Below are 19,112 nucleotides of genomic sequence, written 5' to 3' on the forward strand. Positions count from 1 at the left end.
CCCACCAGCAGTGTGTTACACAATGATGGAAAGTTCTAACTATATTATACTTAGGTGAGAATAAATGTCTTTCTGTTCTTTTTTGTAGAACTGGCGGCGACATACTATTCCTTTAAAGGATGTGCAACACCCAATGCTTGTTCTCTCATGGAGGTCTTGCCAGGAACAATAGTGACCAAACCTGAAGCTGAGTTTAGTTGCAAACCAGCCGATAAAGTTTAATATGCAAACCCACCCTATTGCTAATAGGAAACATGCAAATCAAACTGCACCTTTGCTTACAGACATTACATTTTACATCATGGTCTGGAGGTTACATAGCTCTTGTTTTGAAGGTCTACATACCTGCCATAATGCTTTCTGCACACCCAGAAAGTGGAAGGCACACACACCAAGTGTAAGGCAAAGCCCTGCTTTATGTATGTATTTAGCTTGATCACAGTCACAGTCTTGCTGTATGCATTTCTGGCCCCAGTAACGAGCTGGGTGACAATATACTCAGTTCAATTATAAGTGCGCTGTTGCCTCCTCCATCACCTTCTGTGGCAAGGGAGAAACATCTAGGCCTAGATGTATCAAGCATTTTGCGATTTGTTAAGGCCAAAAGTCGCAGAATTTCAGCCTTAACGAATCGCAAACGGACATTTTGCATCTTTTGGGATGTATGTTAAATTAGCAAAATAAGGAATCGCAAAAATTTGCGATTCCTTATTTTGCTTAAGCATTTAAGGAATCGCAATTTTCCGATTCCTTAAATGCCATGTATGAAGCTTTTTTAATTTGCGAATTCAGGTTAAGGAATCACAAATTAACACCAACTTGAGGTTCGTGTTAATTTGCGAAATCCTTTCGAAAACCAAAATTTGGCAATTTTGAGGGTGGCATGTGGCACATACATGCCCATAGGGCATGTATGTGCGCCATATGCACACACATGTAAGTTTCAGGGGTGCAGCAGGGTGTCCATGAGACACCCCTGCACCCTTGCAATAATTCTCAAATTGTGATTAGCAAATTGCGAATTCGCAATTAGAGAATTATTTCGCAATCATTCCTATGGGCCTCCTGGCCCATAGGAATGAATGGGAAATTATTCCTTATTTGCGAATTCGCAACTTGCGAATTCGCAAATTAGGAATAATAAGGAATCGCAAAAAAATTGCGAATTAAAACATACATCCCATTTTGCGATTTCTTAATAGCGATTCGGTAAAAATCGCTATTAAGAAATCGCAAATAGGAACGATGATACATCTAGGCCCTAATGATTACACTTTCCAGGCATCTTACACCTCTATCAGCCATCTTCCCCTATTACTCGTCCTCTCACTGTTGCCCTGAGTCACAATTAGCACTTGCTCACTCCACGGGTAAATTCGAGTTGGAACTGTTAATCACCCGGTCTGTAAGTTTAAGTAGGAAAAGTGGATAAATGTGTGGAGATTCCATCCGAAAAATGAAATTCTATCCACCAGATGCGTCTGCTCAAATATCCGTCTGACTTGCCATCAGGTGCCAACTAGCTGGTAGCTGGCAGAATCATGTGGGCTGACCTGGTAAATGGAGACAACAAAAAATGTGTTCATTCCCATAGATTATCTGTAAGATACTACTCAAATGTCTTAACTCATAGATTGTCTGTAAAATACTACCTCCAGGGTGGACTTCATTTATCCACCCTAGAGGTAGTATGTTACAGATAATCTGGTTAGTGTGCACACTGCCACTTGGTTTCACCCAGAGCGGGCATATTATTGCAGCTTTGCAGTTCCAAGGATCAAAGGATTTCATACCATTTGGTTCCTCCTAACATCCACCAGTGCTAAGGCCCAGTTATTTTTTTTGTCACACAAGTTTGCACATAAAGTTGGAGAAAGTCACCTAATCTAACAAAGTTTGCTCCGCACTTGAATCAAAGCCAGTCTCTGAGATGTTGCTGTAAAGGAATATCATGAAGTGGCTCTGTGTATGGCATAAGCTGTTCTGTTCTCTTCTACCACATCCTTCAGAACTCAGGTGGCCTATCACAGTCCATGACTTGGAATATTACAAACCCCTTCACCCCCATTTTTATGTTGAATTACTCAGGCCTGTTGAGTTCAACGGGAATGGTGAGCAATGTGATGGGTGCCCCAAACCCAACCAGTCATGCTTGCGAACTTTGCAATGTAGGGCAACAAAAGCCTTGTTTTATTGTCTGTGATGCATCTATGTAGATGAATAAAGCTCATTCTAAATGAATACCTGGGAGTCTTTGATTCATATGGGAATGATGGGCTTAGCAGAAACATGTTGATGTGTATCTCTTGGGTCTCTACTGATTCTTCAGAAAAATCAGTTAGTAAAGGCCTGAGTGAGCTCTTCACACCATGAGAAATAAAGCACCTTGATGTATGTGTGTGGGTTCTTGTGCGTGTGTGTGTGAACAAGTGTGTCATCCAAGAATATTGAGTAAACTGCAGTGTTGCCACTGAAAAGCCATCACTGTGTAATAGTTCTATTCAGTCAATGGTTTTCTGTGCCAACAATCAAATGGGCGACACCTTTCTGTCATCAATCATTCTGGAAAGTGAAAAAAGACTCAGCTTTGGTATAACATAATATTCATGGCCTAGTGAGCAGTCCAGACACACAATGATACCGAGGTCATCCTAGTATTGAACCAGTTCACATAGTTCTCTTGATATTCATTGTGTGGTTTTAGTCATTTACTGATTCAAAATACTCTGGCCATTATGGCACATTTTAATCACTTCCATATGAATTATGGTTTATCTTCAAATTATTCAAATGTTTTGTGTAATTGAATTACTTCAGAGTATTGTGCAACATCTTGAGTATGTACATTTAAATTCAATTCTAGTTCTAGGTCTTAGTATGTCCTATGTTTTATCTTTTTTCCACACCAACACCTATGATCAAATAAAATTCAAGACAATCATTTAAAAGGAACTATGGAACATGTTTTTTTCTAAAGAACAATTTCTGCAAATACAGGCTTTCATGGCAGAGATACCATCACGCTTCAGTTATACTTCCCTCCCTCAATCCCCCAAATGTACTGCTAGTTGGTCAACATGTTTAATCCATTAGGCTCTACTGTATTTACCTCTATTGTTTATCAAGATTCCAATCAATGCAAATCTTGCTCTCTGTTTCATCCTCTTAGATTAGTCATCATACGATCAATCACATAATATTTCAATTAATTACTGTCACCATGGTGCATTTTATTGAAATGGAGAGCTTTGTTTCATATGCTCTAGAATTATTTTTTTGAAGGGGGAAGATTTTCCTTCCTGTATGTGCTTTCTGACAGGGACAAATCAGAACTTACACAGAGTAGTTACTTCTACATGTTAACATTTTTTTTACCTGTTAGTAACAGAAGAAAGTCCTTGTTGCATATCTCAGATTACTTATTTTCAACACTTTGAAAACTCATCCTTTTTTACCCAGACATATCATTTTTCTTTTTGTTTCACTAGAGAGATGCTTTGCTGTTAGTTTACTAATAATGGACTCTGATCTTTTCTATGTTTTGCTTAGTTCAGTGGCGGCTGGGGGATTTTGAAAGTGGTGAGGTGGAAAGTTGTACCCCAATGTAATAAGTGAGCGAGCAAAGCGAGCAATCCTGAATTGCAAAAGGAGGGTGCGGCGGGGTTCTCCCCCCGCAGGAAAATTTTGAAAAAAATTGATTAAAATGGTGGGTTTTACACCACATATTTACTGCAAATTGGTGAAAAAAGGGGGATCCAAATATAGCATTTTGAAGCACAAGTGTGAAGAAAACATTAGAATCAAATCAAAAATGGGCCCAATCCTCAAACTGATCTGCTTGCAAAATGACCACCAAGCCAAGCACATAAACCAACGGAAACAGGTCCTCTAAGCATTTCCGACCTGTAACACATCTGTTAACCACCTGGTTTTCATTGTATATAATAATGAAAATGCTGCAGTTTGTTCCTATTTATCTTATGCAACTTACAACCATTGACAAAGTCTATAGTCCGGGCTGGTTGTAGGTTTAGTGTCACTCGCATTATATATCTGGAGGCAATGACAGAAGAAGCACAATGCAAAATAAGAGACCCTGTGGTTTGTTATTACTAAATGAGATCAGAAATACTGACTAAAACAAGACGTATGGGGGCGAGTTGGTCTGTGGGAAGTCCTAATTTGTCAATTAAATTGTAGTGGCAAATGAATATATAGAACACTTTTCTTACTGTATACCCAAACATTATAAAATAAACAAATTCACCAAAGATATAAGAAATTTATGTAAAAAACACAGTTTATTATGATACCTCCCTTAAGGGTTACAATCTAAATTATTAAAATGCATTAAAATAAATCTTCCACATAGTGAAAAATCTGTGATATAAAAGTCAAAAGAAAGAGTCGACGCGGCATTTCGGTGTTCGTTTACAATAGTCACACCTTCATCAGGACATTTTGACATTTGATTTGTAATCTAAAAAATTAAAAGACAGTGTTTTAGGTATCTTGTAATTAGGCAGATATACAGAAATACATACATAGTGTTTCTTTTTCTTTTTAGTGTTCATTTTGCCCTATGGACTCCTCGACCTGTTCCTCTGTGGGGACCACCCTTAGTGCCCTCCCTTATACACTTTTGTGTGCTTATCATGAAACCTATTTTTTATTAATTGGATAAATAAACAGGGGTTAGTTGGATTGAAGACTATGTCTTCAAAATTAAGAAAAGTTTTATAAACAAATACCTGAATTTTTGAAGCTTTTATTTAAATTTAAAAGACTTCTAGAACAACTGGAAACTTGTATACATCTGTTTCTTATGATCATGTGGTACCTTGATAAGGGGAGAAGAATTTCCACAGTTATCTATCTGGTATACCAAGGTATCCGGTGATTTATACTATATTTCATTCATGATTGTTTTTCCTTGTGATAAGGCAACTATGTAAAGTAGTTAGACACGGAGGAGCCACCGTAATTTACTCTCGGGTCAGTTTCAAAAGGGCTCAGGATCCCTTCGTCAATTCGGAATCGCTGTATATAGAATAGGACACATTGTATAATAGTCTCTTCCTGGGATTAAGCCATCATTGTAGAGTCTAAATTATATTATAAATCCCCCACTTACCGAGTTTATGTATTCATTTTTATGCGGCCGATGTGATTAATTGATCACTTGTCTGGTGCCTTGAATTTTAAAAATGCTTCTTGTTTTTCTTAAGCCTGTTAAAGTGAATAGAATACACAGTGATGAATGTGCTAGTTCTAATAGTTATTTAATATGTTTTTGCTGGCACATATTACTGTGAATATCCAGAAGCTTGTTTAAAAAAAAGGCTCGGTCAGCATTCATTTTCGTAGATTGGCAGTTATAACTTATGAAGTATGGGACGTATTTAAACACATTAGAGTCCATGCCTTTCTTAACTTTTTAGATTTTTTAGAACGCGAGACACAGTTGATCGCCATGAGGTCAGTTACTGGTGATGTTATTGACCATACTTTGCGGTCCCTTTCTAGGGGGTAGGCTCTAGAGATTGACGCAGTAACTACTAGTGAGAATTCTACAGATGTTTACCGCGTATTCTAGGCCATGCAGGATAATTACGGCAATACTTATCAATGCGGTCGAGCTTCTAAAGTGAATCTCGCTATTTCTATGCAAATTACCCTAACTATAATTTAGCGCAAAGACAGAACTCGACCTGACATTAGTATTACGGCGTCAAGATGCTCCTGTCTAGTTAGGGCTCACATACCTTTGTAGATTGATTCGGCCTCCCTGCTCCTCCGTGTTCGAGTCCTCCGGGGAAATAGTAACCGAAATTCGGAACCAGCATTTATGCTGACTCTTCCATTCGTGACCCCGAAGTAGATGTTTAGTAATTATTATCATTTTCCTAAGCTTTATATTTTTTTTTTTGATTGTATTGCTCTATTTGCCCCTTACCGTGTATAGGGTTCTTAGCTATATAATTTAGTAAAAGTTTTGATTTTTATACTTTCCAATCATTCAAGGATCGTCTTGCGACCCGGAAGTCGCCGATGATATTTGAGTTATATTTCGAAGACTGATGTTTATTTCCTATTTGTTTATTTCCTATTTGTATATTATTCTTCTTGAGGTACCCGAAGGGGCACATATTTAGTTTTTTCTTGAATACGGACTGCACGATTTTGTTTGATTTCCGAGTCCCGATCTGAAGCACAATACCAGTGGGGCAGCACACTATGCTAAGTACAGATTTTTTGCTTAACATTTTTAAGACACGCTCATAATTACATTGGCTGCCCCTACGAGAGACCCCCTCCCAGTTTTTTCATCACACTTAAAGCGCTGCACAAATACTTTCTTACACTTTTCGTGAGAGCCCTGGGAAACTGGGACGCACAGGTTACTCACTCATAAATCAGAAAAATAAACACCAAGCTCCCTGGAAGACAAAGCCTAACATTTGACCTGTCTTTGATTGCACAGCAAATGTGACAAGATAAGAACAAGATTTAAAAGCTTGTTTACAGAAAGCAAGTTTGTGGAAAAAGACAGTATACAAGATTTTGGCAATGGAAGGGCCGACCAGACAGCCTAAAACAAAGCCAGCAACCAGAAAATGTGAGTTACAAACCACACAGCTAATGGAAAGCAACGGGCGGAATGCATTCCTGGGTCAATTTTCTGAATGTCTCCAATCTCTTTAGCAAACCAGACAGCTACAGGGTTTGGTAGGCTGAGGCGTAAAAAAAAGTAATTATATGAATGTGAGCAGTGGAAGGATAGATGTCATCCAGTCAAAGGGATTGTACAGAAGCTATTTTCCAGGGGAATAACAAACATGAGAGGAAAAAAAAGACATTAAGTAAGAAACAAGCGACTAGATAGGCAACCAATGATTAGCAATGGGCTGGCACAAAGTCCACTGGGAGTTTTTGACATGGTTCACAGAATGTCTTTAAAGCACAGGTAGCTAAAAGGCGCCTGTAGGCAAGATCTAAAAATAGCAGATTAAATGCAAATGCCTTGTTCCTTGCATTGAGGGAATGGGACTATTGGGCTACTAAGGGTTTGGCCGGCTGAAAGTAGAGGGTGCAAATGCATGCGTGTGAGCGAGTGCATAGCTGGAAAGTTGAAAGCATGTGTTTATGGATGAAAAGATGAATGTTTGAAAAGATGGATGCCTGCCGTTATGTCCCCATTTTGAGGGCAGAGAAAACAAATGCTTCCCCAGCTCCTTGAAACAGAGACATCTGGGGAGAGGTTGCATTGGCATGGCTATGCTGGGACCAGGGTAAGCCAAATTTCAAGTCCCATAACATTATGCAATTTTGTTTTGAGTGAAAGTCTGATGCATTGAGGAAAGTATGGTCACAACACAATGGGGCCACAGACGGTGCACGGACACACACTGGTGATTGTATTAATGCACCAGTGTCTGTAACGATGCGTCAATGGATGCCTTAGAGTGGGATCATACATGTATGGCTAATTAGGTATGGATAAGTGCCTGGGTGTGACTGGATTGATAAAGGAAGGTGCAAATGTGGCGGAAGTCAAGAGCTGGATTCCATGGCGTCTGCATCAGAAGTGAATACCAGCAGAAGGCACATAGGTCCCAGGAACTCCACAAGAGACGCAAGCGGTACACCAGCTGCCATCTTCCTTCTCCTTGGCCCATCCATTTCTACGTACACATAACTTTTATCCTCCAAAATGACAGAACCTTGGTTGCTTGCAGTTACACAACCTCTGGCTTACCCGAAAGATGAGAAATTCCCTGAATCCACCCTGGTTTACTGAACTGCAAGATCGAAATCGGACACTCCAAAGTGGTGGAGTCTTGGGGTGCTCAAGATTTGAGGTGGGTCTTGGTGAGGCGTTTGGGGTATTTTACAAATACATGTCTACAGTTTTTTATGTTTTCCATATGTTACCTATTTAATTTTTAAAATTTTTATTTATGGTAAATAGAGGTGGATGAACCAACAAATTAACAGGAAGAGCCAACCTAGAGTCGAGCCAGGGGTCAGTCTGGGCTCAAAGAGACCAAGCACAAGCAAAGCCAGCAAAACATTTGTTAAGTAAATTGTGCAACAATCATCTTGTAAGCGCAGAATGAAAAGTTTCACATTTCAAAAAGTTTTCTTTGTAAGGTGGGAGTGTTTCAATCTAGTACGTTAGTTTTTTTATACAGATGAACTGATAGTCATTTGCTAGTAGTGATAATTGCTTAAGATGAGTTTAGAAACATGAATGCTACCTCCTGCCTTGCCCTAACGATTATGTCAGTATAGAACCAACTGGCAATTCAGAAGGCCATTGCCTCCTATATGTAGCTCACTTGAAAGCAAGGATTATATACAGAGCATATCCAGAACGGATGTAGCACAAGGTGCTGTTAAATGTGCTGATGACAGAAAAATTGTCAGAGTAAAATAAAATAATTACCTAGCATCACACAGTTTGTTCAACTGAGGTGAGGTTGCTGACATTGATCACAGGTTTCCTGAATTAACACTGCACAATTCAGTCATTAATCTTACATGACAGTGCCTGCACTGAGAAAGCGTTCTTCTTAATACATTTTCCCTTCGGAGTGGGTATGCTTCAACAATGAGGTAAGAGGGCGGGCAGGAAAGCAAAAATCATGAGAAGGATCGGCTCGTTTTGAGATTGAGGTACTAAGAGTACCTCCAATGAGCCAGCCATTTGGCTCTACCTTTTAAATCTAGGCCTCTGCTGATAGTTCACACTAAGTGTCCTGCCATGCATGGGCAAGGTAGGTGGCACTGGAACCTGTTATCTACTGAGAAAATACTAAATGCATTTGCCCCAAAACGATTTCACTACGATTAGGCACATCAGTGACCCATACCAGTTGCAGACTATCAGAGGTTCTGGACAATGAAATACAAAAAAGCAAGAAGTGATACTCGATTCTTACATTTCATAATAATAATGAAAAACATACATCCATTTAAAAAGCAAACGTATGAGACTGATGTCTGTAGTGTCCACTCTGTAATTAATAAAAATAAACACATAAGTACATTTCAACTCAGAAGGACTTGTTTCTCTTGGGCTTGGTTCCACTTTATCTGCAGCTCTTCCTCTCGTCCCTGGATTACTAAGACCCCTGGTGTTCCGTTCCTGTTCTTCATCTGATCTCTTTTCCCCAAGAACTGGTGCCTCATACTAACTAAAAGGGTCGACTGGCCTGCTGGGCAATCAAGCTGTGCCTGAAGGGCTGGTCTGAAAAGGTCAGCGTTTGATAACCCCACATCAATAGTTCTCTCTTTTGGGGGCTCTTCAACCACAGCTGCCTTAACAGGAGAATCAGTTTGAACTTGAACAACACCTGTGGTGTCTTTGCTGGTACTCGACAATCCCAGTCATTGCAATCTCAGATGGGGCACTTGCCATTTTACTCACAACCATCACAACAATGGCATTTTGCACAGAAATGTGGCTTAATTCAAGCACATTAATAAAAACCCTTTTTTGCATCATAGAAAGTTCATTTAATTTGCGATTATGTTAATATCTCTCTACATATGCAAATCCATATACATTTCATAGAAATCATTATTAGTCAATGCACAAAATGCAAACTCTAAAAACTTTTCCGCCCTGGAATGCAGGACATTGTTGCCATTGATACATGCCTGTGTAGCTACACTGCTAAGGCCTACCCACAGCTCGGAAGGAAGAAGGCAGTGGACTGAAGGTCAATGTTTCACGAGCATTAAGGCCTACCAACATTCCATGAATTTGGTGCAGATATGCTATGTGGTCTTATGTTTACGTTTACCAGCTCAATACCAAATTAAACGCGTTCTGACTGAAAGACTAGGCCAGTGTCTCATCCATACTATCACACTTTGCTTCTCAAACTCCAGGGAGGAGGGGGGTTTTTGTAGAAAGGGCCAATATCCAAGCTGTCTCTGCAGAGAGAGTCAATTTATGATTCCATGCTACACAACCTCTGCAGTCATTGAGTCACACAGACGTCGTTATTGGTGGATGCATTGCTTCATTTTCTGATTTGTTACACAGACCATTTTGTCGACCTCAGAAGGAGGTGGACCCATCGGGATATGAACCTGTGGTCAAACACAGAGCCCCTACAGTGGATGCATTAGTCCACTAAGCCACCAGGCTAGGCTGTGTCTCTCCTCTAACGTGATTACTTCGACTTTCCTCTCTAATGAAAGTAATTGAAAGAAATGAAAGAACGTTATTGAATTTTTGATGCCGTTTCACTATGTGGAAAGCCTAGCACAAGTCCAGGATTATGGAATGCTAAAAGTGAGATTGTGCTAAAAGGCAAGCTGATTGATTCTGTTATAAATGTGTTCTCTTTTTTTTAATCAAAAATCTACAGTCTGCCATCTGCTGCACTCCTGGTAATCAGCATTTGAAATGTGATCTAATGCAACGTTCTTTTGTTGGCATTTTTATGGAGGAACTTTTACGTCCACACCGTTCCCTGCTGCCTGCAGTGCAGTGCCCTTTTAAAACACTTATTTGAAGGGACTCTCAAGTCAGCTGAACACAGTTCCTGCAGAGAGCAGAGGTCTCCTTTACTGATTTGAACTCCCATTTGTCTTTATGTGAGAGTTTCACATAAAGAAAACAGAGAGAGTAACTTTTGTACGCTGCTAAAATCCATGAAACCATCGTACAGCCAAAGCCAGTGCCCCATGCTACCACAATGAAATCAACTTAAAAAAAAAAAGAATGATCATACGAACTCGGAACTCCTGAAACAAAAAACTTGCCTGTTCATCAGGGCTCTAGAGACATGGCCTGGGTCCGACCACGAGTTGGTTTCAGGCTGCTCTGAAATGAACCCACATGTGACGCACTGTAGTTTCAAAGAGGAAAGCAGGCAGCCATCTCGAGTCTGCGCTGACTCGATTTCTCGGCTTCCAGACTGTTTGCAGCCTCTACCGCACCCTTTCCCAACTCGTCACAGTGACGAGTTGGGAAAGGGCGGGGTGACCAATTCTCCACTCCCTGATTGACGTGAAGCCCCAGCGCTACAGGGCTTCACTGTAAAACGCCCAGGGCTGATTCTATCTCCACGGCATTAGGGGGTGGAGACTGGTCTGCAATTCAATGCTTTTGCCGAGCTGATGACATCACAGGCCCCAAAGCTGCGAGATTGTCAGCCGGGCAAAAGCTGCAGACCTTGTCACTCAGCGTTAGCCTCACTGCAGACTGCAGTAACATCGCATCGTAAGTAGCAGGCAGTGTTTAGCAGCCCCGGTCGGTCCTGAAAAGAAAAATGTATGAGTATTTTTCATGTTTAGGCTGTGTGAAAATAAAACAGTAAAGCACAACACTTTGCTTTTATATTGGCAGACCAGTGCCAGCTAAAGTAAAGGGAGCGGAGCCCCGACGCCCTCAAAGAGAAACTGCCACTGGCTTAGTTTGTGATCTAAGACTGGATCCAAACGTAATAAACCTCTGTGTTTACTGGGAATTCAATGTATCTCATTGTATTGTTTGCTGTAGTTACTGTCCTTACTTTTGTCCTTATATCTAATTGGATGTTGAATGACAACTTCTCCCTTGTCATAATATAGGCTTTATATTAAGCTATACTTTGTTTTCCATCACCATAGAATGGGGCATATTTACAAGGATTTAACGTCGCCATAGCGTCAATTTTTCGACGATATACAGCTTTTTTTATTGCTATATTTACAAGTTGCTGCAAAGTCTAGTTAGCAGCATTTTTTCTGAGTTTTTTCAGGGTTAATATAATTTTTTTTTAACAGCAGCACTTCTGGTAGCATGACTGACTGAAAATGACATCCAAGGTAGGCGTTCCCGCTTAAAAACTCCAGCAAAACACACAAAGCGATATTTACAAGGAAATCCTTGTATGTCGCAAAAAAGAAAAACTGCAGCTATGTCCCATTAGAGGCAGTTTTTTAATGTCAGAAATTAGATGGTCTTAAAAACGGTGCAAACACACATGGTACCTAATTTAGGAGGTTTTGGTGCAGGACAGTGCTGCAAGGAATAGGATAGGGTGCATTCCTATCTTTTTCTACTACAGTGGCACACAGTGGTTGCCATGCATCAATGCAGGCATCCTTGCTCCATAGGGCATGGGTGCCTGCTTTGGGGAGCTGATTGAAGCTGTGCAGGAAGGGTCGGTTTCCTGCACAAAATCAATTAATCTGATTTCTATGTTTACTGCAGAAACCTGCACACATAGAAAAAGGAAAACAAGTGGAGAAATAAAAACATTTATCCACATTTCTCCTCCCAACCGGCCCATTGGCGTGGAGTTAGATTCTGACACGTTTCCAGGTTTACGGTTTCTCCATGGGGTTTGGCTGGTAACACCCTCAGCAACACCCATGGAACGCCCCTTGTTATATTCTAAGGTTTGCATTCATATGTAAATCAGCCTAGGTCCTCCTAGTTGCTCAGCCAGAGTGAGAGATGGTGATGGAATGTTGGTGTGCCTGTGATGAATGGAATGCCTGGGTGCCTGTATGGATGAGTGGGTGTCAGTTGGAGATGGGCTGAGCAGCTAGGCAGGCTGCTCCTGGTGGAGCTGGTGTAGGAGATATGGAGCTGGGTTAGGAGCTGTTACATGGCTGATCCTTGTTTGATACTACAAGACATGGATTCATAAAGAAGACTTTAAGAACTTACAACCTGGCTACCAGTGTCCTCCTCGTGTACAAAGTACAACACCCCTTTCACACAGTTTTATGAGTGAAAGAGGCACATATTTAAAAGGCAATGAAAAGCCAGATAAAGTGGCTTCATGTGGCCTTTGATGATGCTAGGATTCTCAAATAGATTTTTACTTTACCAATCCTTGGAATCCCTGGCCGACTGAACCTTTTTGTCTGCTAAGAAGTGTAAAGGAATTTCTCTAATTTCATACTCATGACAATTTTCAAAGATCAAATACATCCTAATCCAAAGGACCACTGCCTACGAAGTGAAGTTTAAAAATGTATTACGAAGCCAAAAACACCAGAACATACAAACACCTGCAGCAAGAGGTTTAGAAAATAGACGGGCACTAATACAAACATAATCCTACGCAAGAGTCTCAGACGACTCAAGATAAAGAGTAAAGTATGTTTAAGCAAGCAATAATTGTTCCCACTTGAAGTCTCAACTGCATCTGCTCCAAAGGGAAAGAAAAGATTAGTCTGTCCCTACACTAACTCTAAGTTGACATCCCTACGTAAAATACATCCCAGGCAAGAGAAAAAGGTGTCAGCTGTGAAGGCTCCCTAAGAAGCACATTCACTTTTCCAAGTGAGTAGCCAAAGTTACTGAGCTCGTTCTAAGATGCTCCTTCCTTTCTCCTGCCTAGTTCCCACTAAGACCCCTGTCTAACTGCATCTACAGCAGGACTGCTTTAGACTGACTCAGACTGACTCAGACTAGTCACACCCCCTCTGGGCAGGTGTCTGCTTCTGGAGTTTTCGACCACGACTCCATCCTCGTCCAAAAACCGTTGCTGTGTCCTTGGGTCCCAGGCAACTTCTCCACGAGTCTTGTGCAGTGTCCTCTGTGGTGTGGCTCTGCCGCAGGCAGTGATTGCTCAGGGCATGGCCTGCGCAGGCACTAGGTCTGGGCCCAATGACCCCCGGGCCTTCTCGGCTTCCTGTCACACCTTCTCCTCCCCTGAAAAAAGACACCAGGGCTCAAGATGCCATGCTCTCTCCAAATCTGTGATTCAGCCGCAGGAGATGCAGCAAGGGAAGATTTCACAAGCCTGGGTACAGCAGTCAGCGCCGAGTCCACTGGGGAACCTCCCAGTGCAGGTGATGCAACAGGGTCCTTTTAGGTGCAAAGTGGTGGCACTCCCGCCTCAAAAGTTCGGTGCAGCTCAGGAGCCTCACCCTCCACAGTGTGCGGGCAGCACCACCTCCTCTGGCCTATGATGCAGAGAGGTGTGGCCCACCATTGGCAATCTCCTACGTGCACCCCGATGTAGTGGTGGCACGTGTTATGCAATGCAGATCTCCCGATGTCTGTGCGCAGGAGAGCCTCTATTGATCAGAGCTCCAAGGGGCACGAGGAGGTCTTCTCACACAGGTCTCCATGCAGCCTGGCTGACTTCCTTACCAAATACGGGCAAATGTCAGGGTCTATTGATGCCGCTCTGATAACCCTAGCTCTTCGCTGGTGGGCATCCTTTTTTGAAATCTTTTACAAATTCTCAGTGTACTTAATTTTTCTTATCTCATGTTTTAATTCTGTGTTTGCTGCTCTTGATTTCTGCTCACCCTGTTCCGCCGTGGCTGCAGTGCCGTTGGTGCAGAGGGCATTGCTGGGTTTCAGGCATCACTTCCGCCCTGGTCTCTTCCAGGGCATTGTGCTGTGTAGTCTTTCTCCCCATTGCTGCCTACTTAAGCTCATTCTCGAGCGGACGTGTGCAGCGGGCGCGCCGCTGGCACACCAAAGGCACACCAAAGGAAAGCCCGTCTGTGCCTGTCAGTGTCCTGGAAGCGACCGGCACTGGTAACGCTGCCATTTGCCCTCAGGTACAACCCACACTCTCCGATATGAGTGAGATGAACTGCTCAACCTAGGCAGACTTCAATCCAGCTGGGGCATAGTGGCCAGTGTAGACAATTGGGTCAACCTTTATTGCCCATCTTGCAATTGGACCCGTCCCAGGATCACAGGCGATCCTTCTAAGATGTCCCCATTAAGCAAAAGGGATAACAACTTAGAAAGATATGGGAAGCATTAAAGAGCAATGCTGCTCAACACACGCTCCCTCCAGAAACATGACGCACAAATGCATGAACTCCTGTTAGGTGATCACCCGGATCTCATATTCCTCACAGAAACATGGTGGTATGAGTCTTCCAATCCTACTATTGCCTCAGCCATCCCCTCAGGATATAACATTCTGATCAAATACTGTTTGAGAGGAAAAGGAGGGCATATCGCAATAATTTCCAAACAGGAGCTAGACTCAATCTCTATCACGCTGGACCCTATTGAGGAAGCGGAATGCTAAGGTTTTCGTTGCACCCTTTCCACCGACAATGCATAGCAGGGTGTAGTGACCTCAATATGACGTGGAAACAGGAAACAGAGAGTAGTTGAAGGCAGGAACAAGTATTTAATCAAGAGAGAGAAGAAATGCATGCAGCTCCAGTAAAGGTACATCAAGAATGCACAAGATCCACCAGTTACTGTTGCCCAGCATCCAAACATTTCAATTACATATATAACATTCCAATTAAAGGAACATGCCATCACTACACATCCTCCTTCTTAACAAAAGAAACAAAAAGAACATAAAAATCATTAATAAACTATAAAGAATTCATAACACTCTGAACCCAACAATTTACACACTAAAATTATTTAGTAAATTCCGCATCTTCCTAAGTGAACAGAACAGAACATGTGAGAACAGAACATGTGAACTCACCCCAACCATCCCCCCTTTCCAAATTCCGAACACAATTAACTTGAAGATGACTAACATCAGACTTAGAAACAGATGAATCATCTTCATACTGAACATAAGTGACTTTTTTCTTAGAAAACGTCTTATTTTTCCGGTTGTAAACCCTTGAGAAATGACCCACCAATCCGCACTCTATACACTTTGCCAGCGCAAAAGCTCCCAAGCAGCGCAAAAGCTCCCCAAATCATGTAGTCCGCCTTGCTAGTCTTCTTTTAAATCGAATTTCCACAATTATGATTAAATGAATCCACAAGATGATTAAAAACTAGAAAAGCCACACTAAAGTCCCAACGAAAATTTCATCCAAAATAGGTCTTTTAGTCATTCATGTCGCCATCCTTGTCGCCAAAATTGTAGTGACCTCAATATGACGTGGAAACAGGAAACAGAGAGTAGTTGAAGGCAGGAACAAGTATTTAATCAAGAGAGAGAAGAAATGCATGCAGCTCCAGTAAAGGTACATCAAGAATGCACAAGATCCACCAGTTACTGTTGCCCAGCATCCAAACATTCCAATTACATATATAACATTCCAATTAAAGGAACATGCCATCACTACACAGGGATCTTGATTTACAGGCCCCCGGGTGTGCCTGGCAATTTCATTAACTCCCTTAATGAAGTCATTACCCCTCTTGCCTTCAGATATAACCAGCTCTTTGTTTTGGGAGACTTCAATCTACATATGGATAAACCCCTGGATCCCTATGTAATTTCTCTGTCTGAAACAATGTCTGCATGCAGCCTGGCCCCTTACATCTCCCATACATAACATGGGCCATATTCTTGACCAGATATTTTGCCAAATGGAATTATCCGTCCCCCATCACCTGGTGGGACCATCTCCTTATTAATTTCAAAATAGCCAGCTCAGGTATGGTTATCCCACCCAAAGCAACCAGTGTGGAACCCAACTACAGAGCCTTCCACAAAATATCCTTCCTGTGTTGATGGAGGCTCTAGAATCTTCTGTCCCGACACTACTCAGTCAGTCAGTCAGTCAATCACTTTTATTCGATTTTTGAGAATCATAAAAAGACACAGGATACAGTTCATGAAATACACAAGGTAAAAAAGACAGTATAAAAATATCTACATATAATATCTACATGATAAATCATATATCAAATCATCAGAAAGTATTTTAAAATAACATGTACACAAACAGTATATTAAAGAATACATTCCAATTATTTAAAAAGAGGTATTAAAACATTTTAAAACATCATGGTATCCATTATAGATGCATTTAGAGTATTTCGTTTATAATTAGTCCATTGGCACCTTTACTACGCATTTTATTAATACGAACTCCTGCTACTAAGAAGTTAGCAACATGAAAGGTAATTTGTACATTGTGCAAAAGTTGCAAAAATAGGAGCGCTGGCCTAACCTGTACAAAGCCTTTAAGGATGGGTACAAGATATTTTCTTCTGATTTTAGCATAGTGATCACAAAACATAATAAAATGTAATGTGTCCTGAGTTGAAAAATGGTCACAATCGCATGGCTTATTATTATCAGGTGTATCCCATCTGTGATATGTGCCCAACAGAAAATGTATTAAATTCAAACGAAATCTAATGAGAAGAAAGCAGGGAAATGGTTTATTAACAAAAACCAGGTATGGTTCTGGGCCTGGAACAGTTTTAAGAGCAAAATTTCTTCTAACCGTTATCTTGTTTAATTCTATTTCCTCCCGCTCTGCTGTAAAGAGATTTATCAGTGATGTCTTTATCGTCTTGACATCCTCCTTTCGGATGCCCTTCTGGGGAGTTAAAAAGATCAATACGTCCCACCTTGGCTAACATAGTTTTTATGTACGACAACCACGGGATCTTTAAAGCTCCATCCATACTTAAACAGTCTTCGAGGATTTTATGATTTAATGAAATTTCCTCGTTTAGCCAAGTTTTTAGCCAAGAAATAACAGGGGCGGATTTTATAATGTCAGAAACATACCCAGTACCCAGCTCTGAATGGATAGTAAATGTAGGGGTAGACTGGGGGACAGAGAGTAATGATCTAAAAAACTTGTTTTCCGCCCTCTGAATGAGGACTGGATTTGTATATCCCCATATTGAGGCCCCATAGGTGGCGATTGCCATGCTTTTTGCGTTATACACTTTGAGAATAGCAGTCGTTGGTCGTGACCCCAATTTCTTGGCAAAATTCAAGAGGGCTCCAGCAGATCTACTCACTGCATTTGATTTGGCCTTATGTTGAGCACCCCAAGTACCTTTATCATCAAATAAAACCCCCAAGTAATTAAAAGAAGGGACCCTGTGTACCTCCTTTCCTGTACAAACAAGAGTTATGGGTTTCTTTTTCCTACCACTGAGTCCCGTAATCATAACATGCAATTTTTGCGTATTTATTTTTAAATCTAAGGAGGTCATAAAGTCCCCAAACGAGGCCAATAACTTGTTACCGGCAACACCTGTTAGTGCCAAGAGGACCGCATTGTCCACGTACAGGAGGACCGGGATGTTAATCTCTCCTGCACGCAGAACGTCGGCCTACAGGGTAGAGAGCACTGACTCGAGTGAATTTATATACAGTGTGAAGACGAGAGGGATAAGGTTACATCCTTGCCTCACTCCTCTCTCCGAGTTAAAAGGTTTGGTGCATCTACCATCCTTGGTTACTCTAACCGATGCCTCCAAACCTTGATGCAAGTCAGCCAGGAAGCCCACTAATGATCTTTCTATGCCCATTTCCAAAAGGTCCCCCCACAGCCTTGATCTGTTAACCAGGTCAAAGGCTGAGGAGAGATCCATAAATGCCATATATAAGGCCACTTTTTTAACTATTGTATATTTGCTGATAATCAAATGCAAATTAAGGCACTGATACAGTGTGCTTCTTTTAGGCCTAAAACCATATTGTGCATTAGATAAGATTCCCCTGCCTTCCAACGAAGATGTTAACCTCCGCAAAATGACTCTGCCCAAGATTTTAACTGCTGAGACTACTCGATAACCCCAAAATCGATGCCCCTGCACCCGAAATCCTGGCTCAGGTCCAACATAGATGCGGTAGCCCCTTTGACCTCCCGTACCACAAAGAGGACAAGTCCTTCTGCTTCATTAACCAATGAATCTCTAAGAGACAATTAAAGTGATTGTAAGGAAAGGAAATGGCGCAAACTCTACACACCAGACGTTAAGAAGACCTTTACGGCTGCCTTAACATCCTATTACCTACAGGTGAAAGAGGCTAAAAAGAACTATCTGCATGCTAAGATTGACACTGCTCACCATAAGTAAAAGGCCATTTTTCACATTATACAGGGATACAGGGGAGGGCCAGGCCTTACTTAAATCCCTGAATGAAAAGCATGGTTCCTTGCAGTCCCTAGCATTACTAGAGCCCCCTGTTATACAAATGGACAAATCGCTCACATACCTCAAAGACCTCAAGTTGGGCTCTCAAATAGATACCTACCCAGCTAAATTATTAGCATCTCTAGCCCTTACTATCAACCCTACAGTTAATAATGAACTTAACTCATCTCTTTTCACCGGCAAAGTGTTGCACATTTGAAAGCAGGTAAAAATCTTACCGCTTCTTAAAAGACCACCTACCCACAAGATTAAGCAAACTACAGGCCTATCTCCCTCCTCCCAGCTC

The sequence above is a fragment of the Lissotriton vulgaris genome, chromosome 7, assembly GCF_964263255.1.
Source record: "Lissotriton vulgaris chromosome 7, aLisVul1.2, whole genome shotgun sequence".
Lineage (NCBI taxonomy): Eukaryota > Metazoa > Chordata > Amphibia > Caudata > Salamandridae > Lissotriton > Lissotriton vulgaris.